We start from the raw sequence: 21943 nt of genomic DNA, 5'->3' as shown, positions 1-21943 counted from the left end.
ACACCAAGGGGAAAGTTATCCACTGCCACTTTAACAACAGGAGATTACTCCTTCACAGGAAAGGTGTATTGTTGTACCTTTTCATCAACCAAATTATATCTAAGCATGCCATTCCTTAAAACCTTTTATGTACAAAAAATGCATTGCAGGAACCAATAAATCAAACTGGGCCATCATGTATAGTAAAGATTATCCGTCTTTCATAAGCCAACAAAGGCATCAGCAATGCTATAACCCAAATTAAATCCTGCATTTCAGCTACACTGGGTGAAGCCTAGCAATAGTTCAGCACTGAGTCATGTTTCTGTTAGATGATTGACATCGGTGGGGTTTTTCACATCCCACACTCACTGGCTTTGTCACATCTGTGTGCCTATTGGCTGACTAGTAACATCTAGTCATATTCATGGAGATGTACAGCTCAGCTATTATAACTGGATACTTGTCACTGTTTCTCTGCTGAAACATTAATTCTATCAGCATGTTGCTGCAGTTCCCTCCACCACCTTAACCTCCTCCTTCTGTACTAAGTATTTGATGATGTTGATTTAACTAAGGTTTAATGTTCATTTACCTGGTTGTAAGGAAGATATTAGTCTCTTTGCTTCTCCCTCAAACAAGCTTTTACCAGTAGTTGTGTAACCATGTGTTAAATGCTCAATTACTTGTCATAAGTGACTGACTGGATTTATACAGAGTGTATGAGCAATTGAAAAGTCCCACTGCCTTAGGCCATCTTCAGGACAACATTAGCACTCTGTCATAAAAAATGTATTTCAATGAAACCACTCCACTTTGATAAAAAGTTGTCCAGCATTAGAGGATGAAGAAGATTTTCCTGTCCAGATAGAGTATTCTAACCTCTTAGAATTTAAGGACAGGTAGTCAGTGAATGGAACAGTAAAGAGCTGAGGCTCTTGGCGAGCAGCCATTATCACCACCACCACCACCCACTCCCAGCAAGAAACCATCTTCAGCGGCAAAGAAAGAAGTGTTAGAAATATAATTCAAATAGGATTTAACACTGGCATTAAGCAAAGACTCTAAGACACTGACTATATCTGCATCGTAGAATCCCCAGTTTGAAACACTGTCCCTTCATTTCCTGCCACCTCTCTTCTGGTTACAACCAAATAGAGGAAAAAATGTCTCCAGAGCTCAGGTCAGCTTCAGGCATCTTCAGATCCAAACAATTTACTGTTCATGCAAATCTGATGAATTTACACAGAGCATTGCAGCTCTAATTTGAATTCCTGATACTGTAACACACCTTGCCCTCCACATTGTTGTCCCTCATTATTTCAGGTCTACCACAGTTTCCTGAAGGAGCTCAGCGGCCCTTATCAGTACACGTCCTGCAAATGTGACACACCTCTCTTTTTCCCAGGAGAGTAAAATCTTCCTATAAAAGAATCTAATTCGACTATCTCTTCCCATCTCTCCCTGTCTGTATCTCCACCTATAAAGCTGAGGAAAGACTTACCTCTGTTGTCTCTATGCCTAGTTCCAATTCTCCCTCAGGTTATCATTAGTGTTCAAAGGTGTAAATGGTGAGGTTAAAATATAAAATAAGGTTTTAACTGTGTGTAAAAAGTTTTTTTTTTCCTTTATGCAGGTTTTCAGCAGTTTCAGAAGAGCACAGGACATTTCTGAAGGGGTGATTTAGCCATTTAAAAGTGAGGATACAGGCAAATTTCTGCACAGTGGATCATTCATCATATTACCACTCTGCATGGATCAGAAAATCAATAAGGAACTCACAAGGATTGATAAAACACTGAGTAAATGATAAAGCACTGTTTGCTTTGACATTTTTTGTACCAAAGCTGTTTGATGCTGAAGAATAATGATTTTTGGAAGATCACTGATCACTGCTGATTTCATGCTATAGCTATAAAAGCATAAAAAAATGGACATTTAGATCCAGATAAAAATAAAGTTGGTCTGAAGTGTGTATGGGGAAAAAAATAAGAAAGCTATTGACACAAGCTTTCTTGGCCCATGTGCACGCACTTCTGCTCCTCAGTTTCCTTCTACTGTCCCTAAACAAACAGCCACACCTTCTCCCTGTGCATTGGAGTCTTCAAGTTTCCATATTACACTTTCAGTTGCGTATTCAACCACAGTAGTCTTCCAAGCAATTTTTCTGAGAAACTCTGTGAATGTGAAAATGGTCTTCCAGTGTCAGACTCTGGATGTACTATACATCAGTCTGCACACTGAAGCTCCAACATCCATATAAAGTAACAACAAAACACACCTGTGTTTTAGCCTATGGCTTGAGAAAATGGACAACATCAGCCTTCCTGCAGTCACACTCCTAATGTGGATTTGAACTTGTCCAATACTTGCCTTATTCACCTGATTTAGCCCCTCAGACTGCTGCCTCCTCCCCAAGATGAAGAGGGAGCTCAGAGGTTGCCATTTTCATCACTGCTGTCGACCACTTTCTCACTGCTGACTTGCAAATTTCAATTACCCAAAACAGAGATACCACATAGAATATTAACATCAAACTTTTTGCATAATCACACAAAGGTTTGAACTGCATGTGCATATAAAGTGAGCTGTTAAACTCATGTTCTTCTATCTTAGGCCACAAAAGTATCAATCACTCCTTGTATGTTTGTATTTATTTCTAACCCAAGTAGAACCCTAAATATTTTCTTCATTCAGTGTATTTACAGTAGAAGATAATAGTGCTGAAAAGGATAGAAGAGGGCAGGCTTGACACCTGTATAAACCATCATGTTCTATGTATTTCATTGGCAGCTGAAGCAGAATAATAAGATTATGTTGCTAAATTTGACTGATTCAGTGGGTTATATTACTGATTCCAAATACAGTAATAAAATACAAATTGGACCTTGAGGGTTTCAGCAACGTACAGCTGAAATGCTTAAAGCTTAGAAAGAAATGAGTGTAGGATGAAGGGGGGATAAAAGTTATGGGAGAAAGGGCCAGATTTTTGCTATCAGCCCACAGCTAAAAAGTCTTATCCGTCTCTCTTCATGTGGGCTATTTTTACCTTCCCCCTTAATCCCTCGCTCTTTGATGAGGAGGAGGAGGGGGGCTGGAATTTTTTTTAGAGGTGACAGACTGAAGGAAAAATCACTTGTTAGAAAAGTCCAACATCATTACCACAGCCATACACAGACACACACACACACACACACACACACTTAAGGGCATGGAATCACACAAGTACATAGGCACAAACGCACAAAGAAACTGCACCAATGAAAGCACACACTCCCACAGCTGTAGTCCATTTTGTGTCCAAGTGTGTGAATATGTGTGAGTATGTGTATCCAAGTGTCATCACTTTATATTTATGTATGCACATTTTATTTTTGTGTGTGTGTGTGTGTGTGTCTTTGATCAAGGCGAGCAGAGTTAGCACTAAGCTTGCGCCTGTCTGTCACAGAGGCTAATCATGGGCTTAATGGAGCAAGTGGGGATATGGGTTTGATTTCATATATAGAAAGAGTCACACGCACACATTTACCACTCACACCCACCCACACACACACACACAAACCCCACAGCCACATATTATATTATGGATTACAAGTTCTCTTGCTTTGGATAGAGCAAGACACAGGGAAAATAATAAAGTCACTTCTTTAATCTGCATAGTGCAAATCAGTAATCTGTAGACTCATTCCTTGAAGCTTAGAGATGTAATTGGCCAACAATGACAGCGGAGCACTTACTTTATGCGAAATGCATGAAACTTGCAGAATAAACGTTCTGCATGTTCTGATTTTGATGTTGAGTGTGAAAAACTGAAAGTGTGAGGGCAGCAGTGGGGTAGGGGTGCAATCTAACAGACGTAGAGAACTAAAAGCAATAACATAAAAGGATTTCTGCATGCTCAGATCTGTGCCAGTGCATCTACAGTATGTGCTCTGATTAAAGTCAACTGAGATGAGCTGAGCTGAGCAGATGAAACTTTGATGGACCTCTGCATGCAGAGAATCCCCGAATGTTATTTGGACTAGCCTACTGCTAGTTTACATGCCAGATGGAATCTCTAATTATATTCCTAAAACGAGTTACGAGGTAAAAATATTTTATTTTCCAAGTTTCCAACACCTCAGTTCCTCACAAGATACCCACTACATGGCATCTACAGCATGTGTGTTTCAGCTGCATTTAACCTAATCTAGCATTAACCCCTCTAGCATCACTGTGTCATCCAGTATGACGGACAGTGGTGGGTCGCACTCTTGCACAATCAGAAGGTGTAGTAAATGCATGTGTAGCAACACAATGTTATATTTGGCTCTGGTGTGTGTGTACACAGGAGGCATTTCAACCATGTTTTTCAGTCATCCATCTCATATGCTTCTGTCAACACAGATACTGTTTTAATCAATCCAGCCAGAGATCAGCTCACCTTTTACTGCACACTTTTACACTTCAAGTCTATTTTTCATTATATACGTGCAGCTGTGTGTTGGGTTCTGACCACAGACATAATGCAAGTGACCTTCACCCAGATTGTTCCTGAACGCAACCTCTGTATATGAAATTTAAAAAATATATATTAAAATTAATTAGAATCAACCTCAGTTCTCTCTGAATGCTAATATAGCAAGCTATCATTGTAGGCCTACACCAACATGCTTTTTTATTGATTTCTACTGTGTTCACTGTACAATGTGCAAACGATTTTATTGATGAGTTCTACCTGATTTTGGCTCTCAAAGTTGTTTTTAAGTCAACAAGTACAAAACACATTTCTTCATGTGTGTGAGGGTTGTTTGTTTCTTTTTTTCCCCCAGAAATAAGCAACCAGTTGTAAATCTTTTTTTTTTTTTTTTTTTTTTTTTTTTTTGTATTTTTTGGGGCTTTTTGTCGTTATTTTAGAGGACAGTGGAAAGAGAGTAGGGGAATGACATGCAACAAAGGTCTGGCCAGATCAGGAGTCAAACCAGGGTCCACCTGCTCAGACCACTAGGGCCCACGTAGTACGCACCCCAACCCGTGCCTGTTGTGAATCTTAACTAACCTAAAACATGATTGTGTTAGAGCTGTGATTGACTTTCACAGATTCTCACTTTGTAGATGAATATTAGCATGTTTGCTGTCTTTGTGTGGTGAAAATGAATGTGAAATGTCAGGAATGAGACAGTGATTGAGATGAAAAGAGATCATGGAAAATACTGAGACATTATATTGGCAGTAAGAGAAAGAAGACAACAGAACAGAGCAAAGGGAGAAGTAGCGCAGATGATTTTCAGGGACCATAATAAGATGTGTGGGTTGAGGATTAGAGTGTAATTTTAGGGACACCGTGTCCTCAGACTAGTCAGTTACTTTGGCCTATCCAGTGTGGGTGGGTGGTGGGGCTTATTAGAATTCAAATGGGAAACTAAATCTTTCTATTTTATTCTGACTGTCTTTTTTCTCTCACCCTTCTTTTTACTCTACTGTCTTCTCTAGTCCAGCTGTAAGACTGCAGACTTGACTGAAATCTACAAGATAAACAAGGTCACGGTAGGTGAGATCCATTAAACACCAACTTTGAATATCAATACACTAATATTGTGAAATGGAAAATACATTTTTTAGTTCCAATCCTGTGTCTTTGTATTAACTGTTAATTTATCTCTGTTTTAATGTTTGAATATTTTTAGACCAGAATTGATTTCTGATGACCAATCAGGTGCATTTACTTAAATTAAGCCAATCAAATGTGATTTGGCGTGACTAACTAACCCCCAGCCATCATGTAAAACTGTACCTGTCCATTAGACATAATTAGATTTTATTTTATGCCTTTTGAATAAACATAAAGCATAATGCACATTTCACTGGTTTGGAGGGCAGGTTAATGTTGGCACATGCTTCTTTTACACACAAGGACTCAATCTTCTCCTAAATCCTTTGGTGCAGTATAGATGGCTGTTTGCTATAATCTGCTTCATGTACTTAAATTGTGTGCATCTATAAAGTATGAATTCCTTTTCTATCATGAGCATATTATGTCACTAAAATCATGCAGTAATGTAGATAATGCAGTAAAAAAAAAAAAAAAAAAAAGGACACCTATTCATTTGTTGGTGGCTTTTCACAGGACATTGCTAATGCATAAGGATAATGTCTTTATTATGATGTGTGTTTTTGTCCAAACCAGACTGAACTGGACTGTGCTGACCATCCATTACTGAAATATTGGAGTGGTAATTATGCTTGTACACATGGGCAAAATTTCATGATGACTGAGGTGTGGAACAGTGTGTACTCAGAGCTTTATAGATCTAATGAAAAGATCTAATGTCTGTCTGATTTTCAGTCCTGAACCCACACAGAGATTTCTACATCTGGCCCTAGTCTCTGAAGTGCAGACTGGAGGGATATGAAGTCCCAACTTTTGTCATCTAACAGGGAAGTTGGCAGGCCACTCAGCTGTAGTATTTTATATTTATTCAGAAAGGGAGAATGAGAGCTGGAACGACAGATGTAAAAAAAGTATGGTGGGTTTTGATCCATGGCCGCCGGGGCTACAAGAGGCTCAAAAGGAGGGAACTTACATTGTCGACTTTTGGCTACACTCACACTGCAGCTCAGACCGTCCCAATTTAGAATTTTTCCAGCTAGAGAATGTGATTCACTTCAGATCTGAACTGCTGGACCAACACAACTGAGGTATCATGGTTGTCATACTGTACTTCCACATGGATTGATTAAATATATTAAGCAGCCAGTAGTAGTTTTGAAAACCATGGCAAGAAAAATAAGACTGTAGCTAATGAGGTGGCCAGAGTTCACATGCCTCTGAACTTACTGTTTTACAACTGTGGTAAAAGTGAGACACTGAGGACCAGTGGTGGTGACTTCCAATACATGAGAGTCCTGCCAACAGGAAATGATGAAGCTAGAAAAAACAACACAGCACTCCCAGGCAAAACTGAGGAGAGGCAACTTGTGATCCAAAAACTTTGGCCCCATTTACATCTGAATACACTCTCATTTACTATTAGCCACATAAATGGAGTCTGTTGGCCAGATCATAAAACTGGTTACATCAGGGGGAAGTGGTAAAAAAAAAAAAACCACCAGAGGAAGAACGACTTGATCTCTTTTACTTACAACAGTGTTTAGTGTTTAAGTGCCTTAATTTAGAGAAGAGTAGAGTAGCCTTATCACACCAGCACTAAATGGTGGGATTTGAAACCACACTTCCATAGAGACTGGTGACTAAAATCCAGTGCCTAAGACTCTCGGCTGCACTACCTCAGCTTCCAGTAAGGCATTTGCTTCAACCACTATCAAGTATAATCAGTGGCCTGTTTCCATATAATTGGCAAGCGAATTGGAACCAACTTTTTGTAATGTTGCAAAAAGTCGAAAAAATGAAAATGTGAATCAGGAACATTTGCATGAACTGGTTTGGAGCAAATAAACTAGGCTGCAAAGTGCAGTCAGAAGGTGGCAGTATAAGCTTTGTTACAGATGGGTGTCATTAAACAGAGTAGAGGTCGTGAACCAGAAACAAAAAATGTTCGCCAAAAAATCTCAAAGGAGAAGACACAAAATCTGTTGCCTTGGCTATCTATGAAAAAAAAAGAGAGGGCTTCAATTTTTTTCAACTGGGTAAATTGGATGCTGGAGACAGCTTCTTCATCTCTTTTCTACACACAGGACAAGGTTGGGTGTTTTTTGCCATTTTCATAAACCAAGATGCATCAAGGAAATACAGTTACAACAAACTTCACTGGCAGTGGTGGGATTTGAACCCACGCCTCTATAGAGACTGGAGCCTAAATCCAGCGCCTTAGACCACTCGGCCACACTACCAGACAGATTTGCTGATCCGCTGTTATGATGATGCCCCTGTCCGCTTCTAACAAAAAACTCAAGACAGTATTTCAAAATATGGTCAAGAGAATAGGCAGAATAAGTGAAGGAGTTTCATTAAAACCAGAGTTCTGCCGAAGGCTAGTGCAAAAAGAGTGCATGAACTTCTTGCTATGTACAGTGTCAACAGAGTGGGTAACCACTACCCACGGCAAGGGCAATACCCAAACAAAATTAAATTCAATTCTGATTGTTTTCTTAATTCATATATGTGCATATATGGAATAAGAACAGACATAATAACTGAGGGAGACTCACTGAATAGTAGTCACAGGCTGCTACAGAACATAAATTATCAGCTGCTCACTACAGAACTGCAGTGTCCACTAAAGGAGCAGATATCGGCCAATTCGTGCCATGATCATGAAAGCATATAGAAGTGGTATGAAGGCCTGCAAGTTGATAATATTTACCATTAGCAGAGGATGGTTTCGATCCATCGACCTCTGGGTTATGGGCCCAGCACGCTTCCGCTGCGCCACTCTGCTCTCTGTTTTGTTTATGTGTGTGTGCAGCTGCAATCTGTGGGGGTGTGCAATGACGTCAACGTCAAAGTAACATCCAGATGAATGTCAGGACCACTTCATATTCAGTGAGGACTTTTTGTAAATAATTCAAGACATTTGCAAAGATAAGTTTTTAGGGTTTTCTAATGTGATCACAAGTTTATGGTTAGAAAGGTTTAGCATAGAGTGGCATTGCTGTAAATCAGCAGTCTGACTGCCTGAGTTAAGACAGTCAGCTGGCAAGGGTGGAATTTGAACCCATGTCACCTGAGATACTGGAGCCTTAATCCAGCACCTGAGACCACTCAGCCACATTACCACACATGCCTACTGCAGTTATGACACCACTATCAAATACTACAGTGTCACCTACAGTACTAACGAGAGAAGACATCTCACCTGGTCCAATTTTTTTCTGCAACTCAGCACGCTTCCTCTGCACCACTTTGCTCTCAGTTACTGCTATGAGTGTATGAAACTGCAGTCTGTGATTTCACATTGAGGTATAATGTTAATCAAATGAACTTGCATAAAAGAGAACCACATCTGGAAAACTTTCTTTCTCTGTAAACCTATTGGGAAGCAATGTGCCAAAGCAGAAATGTGTCTATTTATAAGTTTGCTTTGCCATGATAATCCTTGGTTTGTGTCCAGATATTCAGAGTAGCAGGAGATAAAGATTTGAAGGTAGGATTTGAAGATTGGAGCTTACACAGTTTAAAAAAAAAAAAAAAAAAAAAACGTTAGAAAAAAAAGCCCACCTCTGATAAGCCTTGGTGAAAGTTCAATAAGGAAACTCTCTTCCCACACGTTCTGCTTTGTTTCTTTATGGGTCAGCGTTGGCTATATACTCATTATCTCTTCCACTTATCCACACTGTCAAATACCTATATTCATAATCCCAGTGTCACCAATCAAGCCAATGAATCACTGGATGTGGTTATGAATAGCTGAATAAGTTTTATTGAAATCAGACTGTAGTAAAAGGTTGCTACAGCACACAATGAGCTATTTGCTACAGAGATACAGTGCTCACTACAGCATTTGTTCAGTCAGTAGACATCAGTTGCCTCAACACTACTTCCATGAGTGAGTGAGTCAATTGGCAGTGTTGGGATTCGCTACAGAAGTACAGTGCCCACTATAGGACTGAATATCTCACACTTTGGGCAATGGGTGTCATTTGTCCAAAACGTAACATGAGCTTTGAAGGATAAGATGGCATGGAGGCCTGTAAACTGACAGGCTCTGCTCTCTCTTTGCCAAATGTATTGTGGAATATTTTCCACTTCATATTAAAATAGATCATTGCTGAAAAAAATTAATGACATTTGCTAAGATGAGTATTCACAGTTTCCTGTTCGAACCACACGTTTATAGAAATTTTCAACACCAAAAGCATTTAATATAGGTAAGACACACTACAAGTAACATCTGTTGCAGGTAAAGCAAGGAGCCTGAACAAACTCCATATTAGAAGTGAACAGAACAAACTCCATATTAGAAGTGAACAGAGCAAACTGGCAGTGGTGGGATTTGAACCCACGCCTCCTTAGAGACTGGAGCCTTAATCCAGCGCCTTAGACCACTCGGCCACACTACCACACAAGTTGAGAGCTTTACAGCTTTGAAAATCAAGTAGAATAACTTTGATTGCAATCAAAGCACAGTTAATGGATAGTGCTTGCTAATTGACTACATCACCAAAGAGAGATGACATCTCACTTGAGACAGTTCCAGTGCATACCTGGCATTAATTGGGTGTTCTAATCACAAGTGGACAGCCCACCCAAGATGCATTGAGATGCACTGAGATCCAATCAGTCAGACCACATTTGGAGATAGTCTGGGCTGCATATGCCCACATTCTTTTTACACTTCTCATTCATTTGAATAGTCTAAGTGTGTTCCCACAGCGGGGTGTGGCACCACAAGGGGCTCTTCTAAAACGAGGCTGCGCTGTGTGGAAAAATGTTTTACCTGGTTCAGCTTTTTTTCATAATACAACCCGACATCATCGATTTCCAGCACCTTAGAGAATCACACTGAGGGCAATCACAGGAAGAAGAATCTTCTTTACCATAAAGCATTAAAGCATTTTACAGTTAATGCAGAAACTAACTAACTAAAGTATTGGTAGGTGTGAAGATGGTCTTAATGTGAGGAGCATTTAGTTTGAAAACTCCACAAAGTAAAGAGCACCAGGATGATGTTGAACATTAGCAGAGGATGGTTTCGATCCATCGACCTCTGGGTTATGGGCCCAGCACGCTTCCTCTGCGCCACTCTGCTGTCAGTCAACGATAGGTTTTGAGGAAGATTTTCCACTTTATATTCAATTAGCTCTTTGTTGACATTTATAAAGAGACATTTTCCTGATCTTACCACAAGTTGTGTAGAAGGCAGAAGGAACATGCTGCAGTTTTCAACACTCAAATATCAGTAAGAGATATAGCAGGCAACAAGGTAGCATCTGTTGCAACTAGAGCAAGAACAAACTCCATTTGAACAGAGCAAAGTGGCAGTGGTGGGATTTGAACCCACGCCTCCATAGAGACTGGAGCCTTAATCCAGCGCCTTAGACCACTCGGCCACACTACCACACAAGGACACAGCTTTACAGCTATGATGGCACCTCAAATTCCTGCGACAAATCAACTATTATTTCAATTGGTCCTCAAATCATGTCATCAGGTTTTGTACATGACATAGAAATATATTAAGTGCAAACATCCGGGCCAAGTGGTAACACATGTTAATGTCAGGTGTGAACTGACATACTTAGAGCTGTCTACTTGTGATTAGATAACTGTCATGATCTTTGTACCTTTGTACAACCTTTGTACAACCCAATATTTGCTGCTCTTGATCTGTTAGGCATGAAGATGGCTTTCTTGTGATGGGTAGGTATTCATCTGAAAACTTCACATGGCTGGATAAGATGGAAATGGAATGGTATTTGGCATTAGCTGAGGATGTTTTTGATCAGTTTGGAGGGTCAAACATCAAAAACTCTTAATACATGTGACAGCCCATAAAGACACAATATGGTAATGATAGCACAGGTTTTCCTGAATAGTCAGGACAAACACCTGATGGATTGCAGCGGGATTCAAATCTATACCCACTGAGAGACAATAATCTTAAAGCACCATGGACCACACCATTACCAGACAGGTCGTGACCTTCAGCCACTGGATCATGGTTCTGTCAGATTTTCATCTGTAATGAGAAAAGAATTGCATCCATAATGAGGACAATCTTTAAATGCAGCAGAACAGAGTTTAAATGAAACCAGTACAGTAAGAGGTGGCTACACCATATCCGTATGCCTATTTGTTGGAAAGTGTGTGTGTAGATTAACAAGGTAGAGACAGCATGGCATACTGGTTGACAATAACACTAGCAGAGGATGGTTTCAATCCATCAACCTCTGGGCTATGGGCCCAGCACACTTCCACAGTATCATTCTGCTCTCTATTAATCATAATTTTAACGGGGAATTGGGGTTAAACAAGTTAGGCCAGTATGAAAAATGATGGATATAGTTGGACCTTTAGACTTTTAGACTAAAATGGATGATGTGTGTTCCAGTTAAATCTGACATAAGAATATCTATATTACCATCTCTCTGTCTTTAAACTGACTGATTTCTGGATGGAGGTGATTCAGACACACAAACCTGAGTAAGGTGGCCGCCATGTTCAATGGCAATAATAGTCAATGAATTACTGCTCCATAAATATTGACAGGCAGATTCAGTCCCTTGCTGAGTAGACATACCAAAATCAGTGTGTTGTACTACAATTAGATTTAATTAATTAATTTATTTATTTACATGTAAGATCAAAATTACTGAACATGTCAGAGTGTAGTCTCAGGCATTTATTAACCTTATTAAAAAGTTTGCTGAGTAACTTCTTGCTCATTCCAGAATTTGCCAGATGCAATTTTGCCAATGTCCCTGGTAGAGATAAAAGCTTGAAAAATTAATCATCATTTCCCTACTGGCCACTGTTAATTTCCACCCTCTATTTATCATCTAATTAAGTGGGATGGCCTGCAAATATCCTCACAACAATATTTTAATCTGTTTCAAAAAATTGCCTCTGTCAGTGGTTAAATTTACCATTTGTGTCTAAAGTACAGGGACTTACAAACACTTTGAAATCTAAAAAGTCAAAGATAAAATCTCTCATGTTACTAGTCAAGACATATTTTACTGTCAAATGGATGAATCTACAATACGTATGAATTTTGGCTGAGTTAAGGCCATGACTCCTTCAGGAGACTCAGCAGTAAATTACAGCCAAATGCTTTTTTCCCAAATCTATCCTGCCTGGTTGAAACAGTCAATCTTTTTTGAGAATTTACCATCCCGCAGGAAAATAGAGTTGTTCAGCTCATCTGTCAGGCATCCAACAAACACATACTGGTATGACACAGCGACTGCAACAACCAAAAAACCCCCCGACAGCAATCTGTTCTCATTCATCTCTCTGTTTCTGACCAAAAGTGATTTTTCTGCCGCTTTAGGTTCATGCTTGTGCCTCCAAAACCCAAGTGTTCTGTCCCCAATCGATTTATATGGATCTGAGCTCTAAAATTTCCTCTGATTCCTAAGTGTGTCTTAATGAAAGAAATGAACGACCTGCAGTTCCAAGGATAGATTTTCCTGCCTTCACCGCTCTATATTTGACTCCCTACATTCTGTTTGTTTGAATATTTTTCTATGATCATTCCTGTTGCATATGTGTAAACACTTCTGTACAAAATGCTCATACAGAAGCCAAGAAGACAATAAAAAGGAGAAAAGGTCATTATTCTGCCTGACTGATAACAACAGATGCAAAGAAAAGCAAAAAGGTAAATGTCATCATGTACACACACATTTACATGATCATCATGACTGATGTCAGATATGTCTAAAAAAAAGGGAGGACATTCTCTCTCTTTTTCTCTCCCTCTTCTTCCATCCTTTCTGTCAGTCCCTAAGTACACAAGCTATTAATTCTCTGCCTCCTTCCCACCCTCCCTGTCTCACTTTGTTCATTCCCTGAACACACACATTATTAATTAGAAAGAGACCCAGGTGGTGACAGACAGTGCAGGGCCCCAGCATGCAGCTCGCTCCCAGAGCTTGGTCCTCACTGCGTGGCTTGCCCTGGATCCCACTGCAAAGACCCCAGGCAGAAAAACTCATCTCCTCAGATTGTTTTATTTTAATTTTCTCTTAATTGAATTGAACTACATGTCTCTGAGTCTCAATGTGTCTGTGTGGCATACAACCACACGTCTGATGCATGGGGTGGGTGTCTGTCACTAGAGATGTTTACACACAGATGGAGAGAATTTAGCCGGAATGTAACCTTCTCTGCATCATCACCCTTTCTGTTTGATTTTGACAGAAACTTCTTTTTGTGTGTCTTTGAGGGAAATTGAAGAAATGAGATTTAAGCACATACTGTGCCATCAAACAGTATCATTTCCTCCCTGAGTCTGGGGCTTCTTAAACATTTCACCACCTACATCTCAGGTGGGGATGGAAAATACACGTTCTGACAATTTCTCAAACCCATCATGACTCAAACTACAGACGGAACTCCACTGTTTACCCAGATTACAGATGTAAACAAGCCCTCCACACCCTCAAAACACGTGTAAAATTCATATTTAAGTGTCACTGACAGTCCATGTATCAAAAAACTCTAGTGTAAGTTTGATGATGTATGTGGGTGTGAGGGTGTGTGAAGTTCTAGTTTGCAGGCAGAGTGTGGTCTCGTCTGCTCTCAGTAAAGACTCGGGAGGTTTAAAAACCAAGGACACGGACACACACACACACTTGTCAAATCAGTCTGTATCTCATCAATATCTCTTTAGTCGGTTGAAAGATTTTGAGAGAAAAAGTAACACTGATTGAAAACACACACATACATACACACATCCACTGACTTTCACTGTACATTTGCATATGTGTACCCAATAATGTGTGGGTATAAAGCTGTACACTTACCAGTCAAACACTGTGTCCAGTACTGTCATGTCTTTCTCCTTTACACTCATTTATTTGTATGTTCAGTCATTGTAGCTGTCAGGGCTCAGGTTCTTGTATTTTCATAAACAAACCAGACACGTTAAATGCATCATTTCCAGATCATAGGAAAAAACCCAGTTGACTCCAGAAAATATCTGTCTGGGCTGCCCTTTAGTCTGTACAGCTGTCTTAATTTAGTTTTTAGTCACTTGCAGGTAAAATAAATCTACAACAGGCTGAGAGAACTTGTACAGTACTGTGCAAAAGTTTTACTAAAGGTTAAGTTAGGATGCTGTCAAAAATAATCCCATGATTCAGTTCCAGTTCTCCTCAGTACACCTGTACTCAGGTAGTTTGTTCCAGCTTCTTGGAGACGTTGTCTCAGTTCCTCTGTGGATTCAGGCTGTCTCAGTGTCTGCTGTCTCAGTAATCTCAGACTGACTCCATGATGGTGAGACCAGAGCTCTGTGAGGGTCAGACCATCTACTGCAGTGCTCAGTGTTCCTCTTGTCTCTGAGAACAGTTCTTTATGATGCTGACTGTGTGTTTGTCCTGCTACAGATTTAATCTGGGACTGATCAGACACCTCCCTGATGGTACTGATGAAGGATAAGAGTAAAAACATGCAACAAGTGCCTAAAATATTTGCACAGTACTGTACATCTGGCATAGTATCACTTTATAAACATGCTCTAGATATTTTTTAGTAATCAGTTACCTATTTACACAATCAGATGAAATGGAGCCACATTAGCATTCATTAGGAGTCTTGTTTCTGGCCACCTTGTGACTTTACGTCAAAATATCACTCTACTTTTAGTTTGATTGATTTTGCTAAATTCTTCATAATATTAACCAACCAGTTGCTGGCTGCAGCCTGATGCTGCTAGAAACAGCAGTTTTTGAGCTTAATTTACTGAATATGCAACCAAAACAATGACCTAAGAGGCCTAAAGTCCCTGCAGAACTCAGAAGGACTGCATAGTTTGTGGTATTTTTTTCACTAGTAACCTGTATCACATTACACATTGTCTTTTGATCCATTGGTGGTAGCTTTAAGAGGAAAACTGTATTTTTCAGATATACATTTTAAATGGGTGCATTATTTCAGTCTGACAGTAAATTGCCTGTGAGTGTAAATGATAGTTTGTCTCTATATGTCAGCCCTGTGATAGACTGACATCTGTCCAAGGTGTATGCCCACCTCTCACCCAATGCCCCCCACCATTGAAGTCAGTCAGTTTGTAAATCCGATAATAAAGTCTAGTAACATTTTATGTAAATATTAAATTCAAATAGTGCTGCTGATTAACATATACTGATACTGCACCAGGAATCGTACAGCTATCTACTTTTTCCACAAACATTCTCTATTTTTTAAGGAGACAGTATCTACATTGGGCTAATTTAGGTCTTCAGGTGGTTCACAGTAAACCTGATACTGACCATCTGGATTTAGATGAGTTCAAATTTCTCATTAATTTGCTGGAGTGTAACATCCTCTGAATAAAACATTTATTTTGAGCATCCTTTTTGAATCTTAAGCTTTGATGACCTCTCTTGCTATTGATTGGCAGCACTTTCCCACTACATTTTTTTTAAATCATCAAGCTGTAATCTAATACAAACCAAAAAGGCTATGATGCCCTGATCAGTTGTGACACTTTTTCATTACACTGAACCAAAGCTATTTGGCAAGAATTATTATAAAAAGCTAAAAAAAAATCCTATCTGCCTGTGGAACTCAATAGTAGATCAAAATATATGATAATTATATGCCTCCAATAGAAATATGAAGGCTTGTTTCTTCTACTGTTCTTTTGGAAGATGTGAAACAAACTCTCATGAGTGCACTACAAAAGAACAACTGTCACCATTGAAAATACATGCTGGCAAATAATGAGGTGATATTTCTTAATACAGTTTTCCTTATTAACTCTGGAAAGCAATTCATATCCTGAGCTTCCTTCCATCAGGTGGAAAAGGGTTTTTTGTTGCTGCTTTTGTTGTTGTTGCTGTTGTTGTTGAAGGGTCTGGTGGTGTATGATTAAAACAGGCCACTGAGGGAAACATAAACCAAAGGGGTATAGAGGAGAATCACAGCAACGAATTGCTTCAAATTGTCCCTCAACAGCCCCAGTGACATGTTTTTTTCTGTCTTCCCTTTCCTCTCTTTTACTTACTCCCAGTTTTATGGTTTGTATCAGTGAATGAAGGGGTTTATTTGAGGTTTGAAGTCCTAGTTAGAATTAAGATTGGGTTAAAATTATGGTACTGGATGGTAACTACAGTGATTTGCAATTGGTTCTACTTAGAATGAGGTTTGCCATATTTGTCAGTCATCGGAGCTTTGATCTGTTCAGGTGTGACTCACTGCCTACTGTAAGCCTTGTACTTTCATTGTTCTCAAAACCAATTAAAAAGCAGCTTGCAGAGACACTGCTGCCTTGACTGATATAATCCATCATGCTGTTCAACACTTGTTTTCTACTAACATCACTTTATAACACCACAATGAAACCAACAGTGGTTCCACTGTAGCAGAGCTGGGAACAGAGGATTTTGTGTCCCCAGCAGACGTCATCCCCCCTCCCTCTGCCCAGTGTCCTTGTTTACCTTCTTTACAACCACAAAATAACAGTGTGCAGCATGGGACAACACAAAGAGTGACACCAATAAACACAACAATTACCTGCAATAGATGTGTTTGATGATGTTTTGATAATGAAAATGATGGATTATATTCATTTAGAGCAGGAGTTTGTTTCTGTGAGAAGATTTTAATGGATTTTAAAAGCAGTGGAAACCAATTATTTCAAACTTCAAAGTGGTTTAGCTTTCACTTTTGATACTGATTATAGTCTGCAGTTTTCTGCAATAGCTTCTTCATTATATTACAATCTGAGTCCCTAACATCAGTTTAATAGAAATTAGTTTAAATGTGTGAAGTATACGATCAGTAGATAACCAAACTACCCACCCCCCACCAAAGCTTCTACCAGTACCACAGTAGACCTTAAATTATATCACCACAAATCAACAGGTGAACTCCCACAGCAGGGGAGTGATCCCAGGAGCAGGAATGAAGCTGACACACAAGAGCACAATTAGCTGCAATTAGCCTTGTCTCCTGTTGTATTGCTGAATGCTAAATGAGTGTTTGCTGTAGTAATCTGCACTACAAGGTCACATTCACATACACAGAAATGTGGGACGTCCAGCTTGGTGATCTAGTGAGCACTCACAGGGCTAGTCGGTGAACTAGCGTAGCTGGCTAAGCTAACCATTAACTCACTAGCCAGCCTGGCAAGGCTTGTTATCTTGTTACTGAGGAGGGAAGTAAAACTCTACAAGCTAACAAGATTGCTTGTCAGTTAGCAAATTCATTCCATTTGTCCCCTCAGAGATCATCACTGTCAAGACAGCTTGCTATTGGTCAGCAGCGTAAATTTGTACGTCAAAGTTCACCATAGTAAAACTCATGTAGATTTATTCCATCCTCTAAGGCAAAAATTCATTAAGGTGATTCCTTTGGAATGAATTGAAATTGCTGGAAATTTTTTATTACTAGTGTGTCCAGGCCTTTGCACTGCACTTGCTGGTGCTTGATGGTAACCATGGGTGTCACCAAATCAAACATGGCTGAAATCCTTGATATTACACTTTTAGGTGTGATGGTTTTAGTATAAAGCAGAAGGTTAAGGTGGGTTGTTGAGAATGGATGAATGATGGTAGTAAATTTTGTAAATTCTCAAACACACAGCAACAGAAACATACTGTAGAGTATGTAAGTTTGCATTGTTACCTGCTGCCTCTTAGTTGTAATTGTTGATACAAATCTCTTCATATTTAGCATGCATGGAGAAGTGCCCCCAGCACAGACCTTATAAAGCCAGTGGCAGAGTATCTGGTGTGTGTTTGTGCATGTGTTTGTATGGTGGGTCCCCATAGTAACCACGTAGAGAAATGCTTCAGTTTGCCACCTGACTGTACTGAGGCACACCATCTGGTACCATAGTACAGAAGTATGTGTGCAGGTTTCACAAAGAGGAGAGAATGAATGTGTAATTTTCCCACGTATGTATATGAGATGAGCAATGTGTATGAAAATGAGCAATGTGTAATTTACAGTATACAGCAACTGTGTATCACACGTGGCTCCTAGGATATTACCAGTGTGTCTAAAGGAGAAGAGAGGGAGTGAGAGAGAGAAAGAGAGAGAGAGATATAAGGTGTTAGCCACTGACCTTGCAGAGTGGCACCAGGAGGCACAGCAACATTGGTATTTAGGCACTCAACAGTGCTACAGGGGCAGTCATTTGTTTTGTGTGTGTGTGTGTGTGTGTGTGTGTTGTGTGCTCACCCATCTGTTGTGTTCACCCTGGGGACAACAGCAGCAGCCAGTTCCGATTCTCACACACACAAATACACATGCAGATACACAGAGAAGAGGAAGGAGGGAAGAGGATGGTACATAGAAACAAATTCACAGACTGTGTTTATGATGAAACTGTGATAATTAAACATCTTTAAAGCAGCTCAAAGATGTGAGAGCAGTAAATATAGATGCAGCAGCCTTGGAGCTAGAACACAGTGTTTTGCCTCCAAAACATTTCTGCAGGGCAGGTGTGATAATGTTCATCTTTACTAGATTCATTTATTCATTAGTTTAATTAACATAAATACTGTCTGAGAAGATATGCCTTACACTGTATTTTACATTGTATTGATGGTGTGCCATCTTGTGTGTCATATTTTAAGAGGCCAGTGGATTTTTTTTTACAGCGCAGCAAGCACATAATTTGTGATAAGCGGTAGGATGCCTGCAGGGGAGATCTGTATCAGCGGGACATAGGGTGCTTTTAGTCCGTTTCACAACTGCATGAATATCTGCAGGCAGTACACTACTCATACAGTACATGTCTGCATACACAAACACATGGGTGGTCATTTTATAAACCAGCATATCTGCTCACAGCCAGCATGCACATTTAGAGTGATATCGTTGAGATGAGAAGAGCTTGAGCTTTATGGGGGAACCACAGGGGCTGCGGGGCAAAGTTCAGACTTAAGATCACTCAGACCTATAGAGACCAGCAGACAAGATTCCCACCAACATATTCAGATTCTTCAGTCTTGATGGTATGTATTGCTATGTTGGTTACCTGAACTTGAATCCACCTTGTCCTTCCTTTTTATGATTTCTTATTCATTTTTCCTAATAATCAGTTTCTTTTCCTCTATTTTCTCTCTCTTAATTATATTCCATTTACTACAAGAGCCCTGATTGTCTAAAAAAAGGGGGGGGGGGGGGTGTTACACGGACTTGACCCCATTTGTAATGTGTTGTTGGAGCCTGTGGTATCCGCCATCCATCACAACTGTGGATGCACCAATCCAACATTTCTCCTGCATCAACTACCTCAACTCAGGGTCTGACATCTACCTACATCTACCAATACCAAGTACTGATCCAATATCAGCGTTCTCTTTTCTCCAATTTAAAATCACTGTCATTTTTATCATAACATTTTTATGTGATAGGTTAGGCTTTTTCAGTTCTGTCTTAAAACAATATTGATGTGCTCATATGGACATGAAACTACTCCTACTGTCCACACTGGCCCTGGAGCTCAAAATGCACAGCCCTCATTCCATGTAAAAATGCAATCAAAGTACAGCTGAAGCTCGTACAAAACTTCAAGTAGGTCGCTTTCAAAGTTACAGACTATTTAGTACAAACAGTTGCATTTAGGTTTTGTTGCCAAAACTGGCTTGTTGCTAGCATGTCACAACAGAGTGAATCAGTACTTTTTGCTCTGCCCATATGATCTGGAGGATCAGATCTGTGCATCCTTTGTACCTGGCTAAGCAAAGTAGGCCAGAGACCATTCTTCATCGCTCCTTCCTCCAGTTTTTCTATTGGGGATTCCAAGGAATTACATGGACAATGCATTTCAGTTCTATCCTCACAGTTGGACATGTCAGAAATAAAGAAGCGCTCTGTGATATTCACCTCACCTAATCTGGCTTCTTGCAATCCAAAGGAGCAGGAAGAGGAAACTCATTCTTTCTGTCACTACCCAAAGCTAATGACCACAGGTGATAAGATCGACCTGCAAACTGATCCAATGTGATATTTGAACTACTTCACTTGGAGTAGGAGCTTGTTCATAATCTGAGGGGGGAACCCAACATTTTCCAACAGATCACCAAGGCCTCAGAGTTGGGTGTGTTGACTCTCTCTGCAGCTGTGTCACTGCTGCACACTGCCTTGGTACCCTGGAGGTCACAGATGAACGGACCATGCAAATCTAACTTGGCAAAAAAGTAGAAATGCTATCCTAAGGTCGCCAAAGTTGATGCTCTCCACTCTTTGGCTGCACATAGGGTTTCTGTCTATAAAATCACGAACAGCATTGGTGACAATGGATAGCTTTGGCAGAGTCCAGCTCCTAAATGAACTTCTGTCGATGAAATCACTGTCCTCACAACACTTACACAAGACCTGGATGGCTTGTAGCAAAGGCCCTGGGCTACTATATTCCCACAGCAACTCCCAGAGAGTCCACAAAACACATGAAGCAGTATTGACAAACTCCTATGACCTTCGAAATCCCTCACAAGAGTTGAGGAGCATTTACTGCTCATTGTAATGTTAGATTAAAGCCTTACGCAGACTTATGACTATAATACCTGACATCCTTACTAAATTTTGTGATGACACTGTATAACAGCTCAGTACTTTTTCATTAGATCTAATTTTCCTATGTACCTGTCTTAAAAGTGTTGCATAGCTACTCACAATAACACAAGTCTTACACAACCGAACTTAAACAAAAACGCTTAGCATTCAAAAGACAGTATGGATAAAAAAATTTAATCTGCACTTTGACTGAGAAAAAATGCCTAATTTGGGTGAAATGGTGGGTGGAGATACGAGGGCTAGCATCGCTTTAATGTACACACAGGGAGAGAGAGAGAGAGAGAGAGAGAAATACACCACAAAAAATGAATTCAGCAACACATGGCCCACCTTTAAAAGTCAAGGGAATGCATATGTCAACTAAGACTAACTGCAAGTGAAGCACTATGAATTTAGAAGATGCATACATGCTCACACACAGAGAGAGAGATAAACAAGGAAAACATGTTTAATTCGTAACTGAAAGGAATTGTTTGTGAGGGACAGTGAAGACACACACACACACACACACTTTCTAATACACCCATTAAGACCCACGCACAGACAAAAAGCACAAAGAGATCCTCTAATGTAAGTTAACTCATATACACAAACGCAAACACAAAGACAGTTGAATGCAGCCAAACACACACAGAGCTGAGGTCTTTCCATCCTCAGAGAGATGGGATAAGACAGCTTAGACACAAAGGGAAATGTAAGATAATGATTTAACTGGATTTCGCTGGAGAGGGACTAGGCTTGATTTACATTGTCAAAATGCCACACTTTCCATAGATAAACGTATGAGCCACAGACAGACTAAAACCAGCAAAGTCTTTATGTGGGCAT

At 39.9% G+C, this 21943-nt stretch overlaps 3 non-coding genes across 3 annotated transcripts; all 3 read right to left on the bottom strand.

Annotated features, from left to right (window-relative positions):
* Positions 1 to 7727: 7727 nt before the first annotated feature.
* Positions 7728 to 7809, bottom strand: trnal-uag (transfer RNA leucine (anticodon UAG)). Its single transcript has one exon. It is a non-coding gene; the product is annotated as a tRNA-Leu (tRNA).
* A 2087-nt stretch (positions 7810 to 9896) lies between these two features.
* On the bottom strand, positions 9897 to 9978 carry trnal-aag (transfer RNA leucine (anticodon AAG)). The gene has a single exon. It is a non-coding gene; the product is annotated as a tRNA-Leu (tRNA).
* Positions 9979 to 10894: 916 nt separating this feature from the next.
* On the bottom strand, positions 10895 to 10976 carry trnal-aag (transfer RNA leucine (anticodon AAG)). Its single transcript has one exon. It is a non-coding gene; the product is annotated as a tRNA-Leu (tRNA).
* Between the last annotated feature and the right edge of the window lie 10967 nt (positions 10977 to 21943).

This window comes from Lates calcarifer, unplaced genomic scaffold, assembly GCF_001640805.2.
Source record: "Lates calcarifer isolate ASB-BC8 unplaced genomic scaffold, TLL_Latcal_v3 _unitig_607_quiver_1692, whole genome shotgun sequence".
NCBI lineage: Eukaryota > Metazoa > Chordata > Actinopteri > Centropomidae > Lates > Lates calcarifer.
Note: the sequence above shows the minus strand (reverse complement) of the source record. Positions and strands in the feature narration are given on the sequence as shown.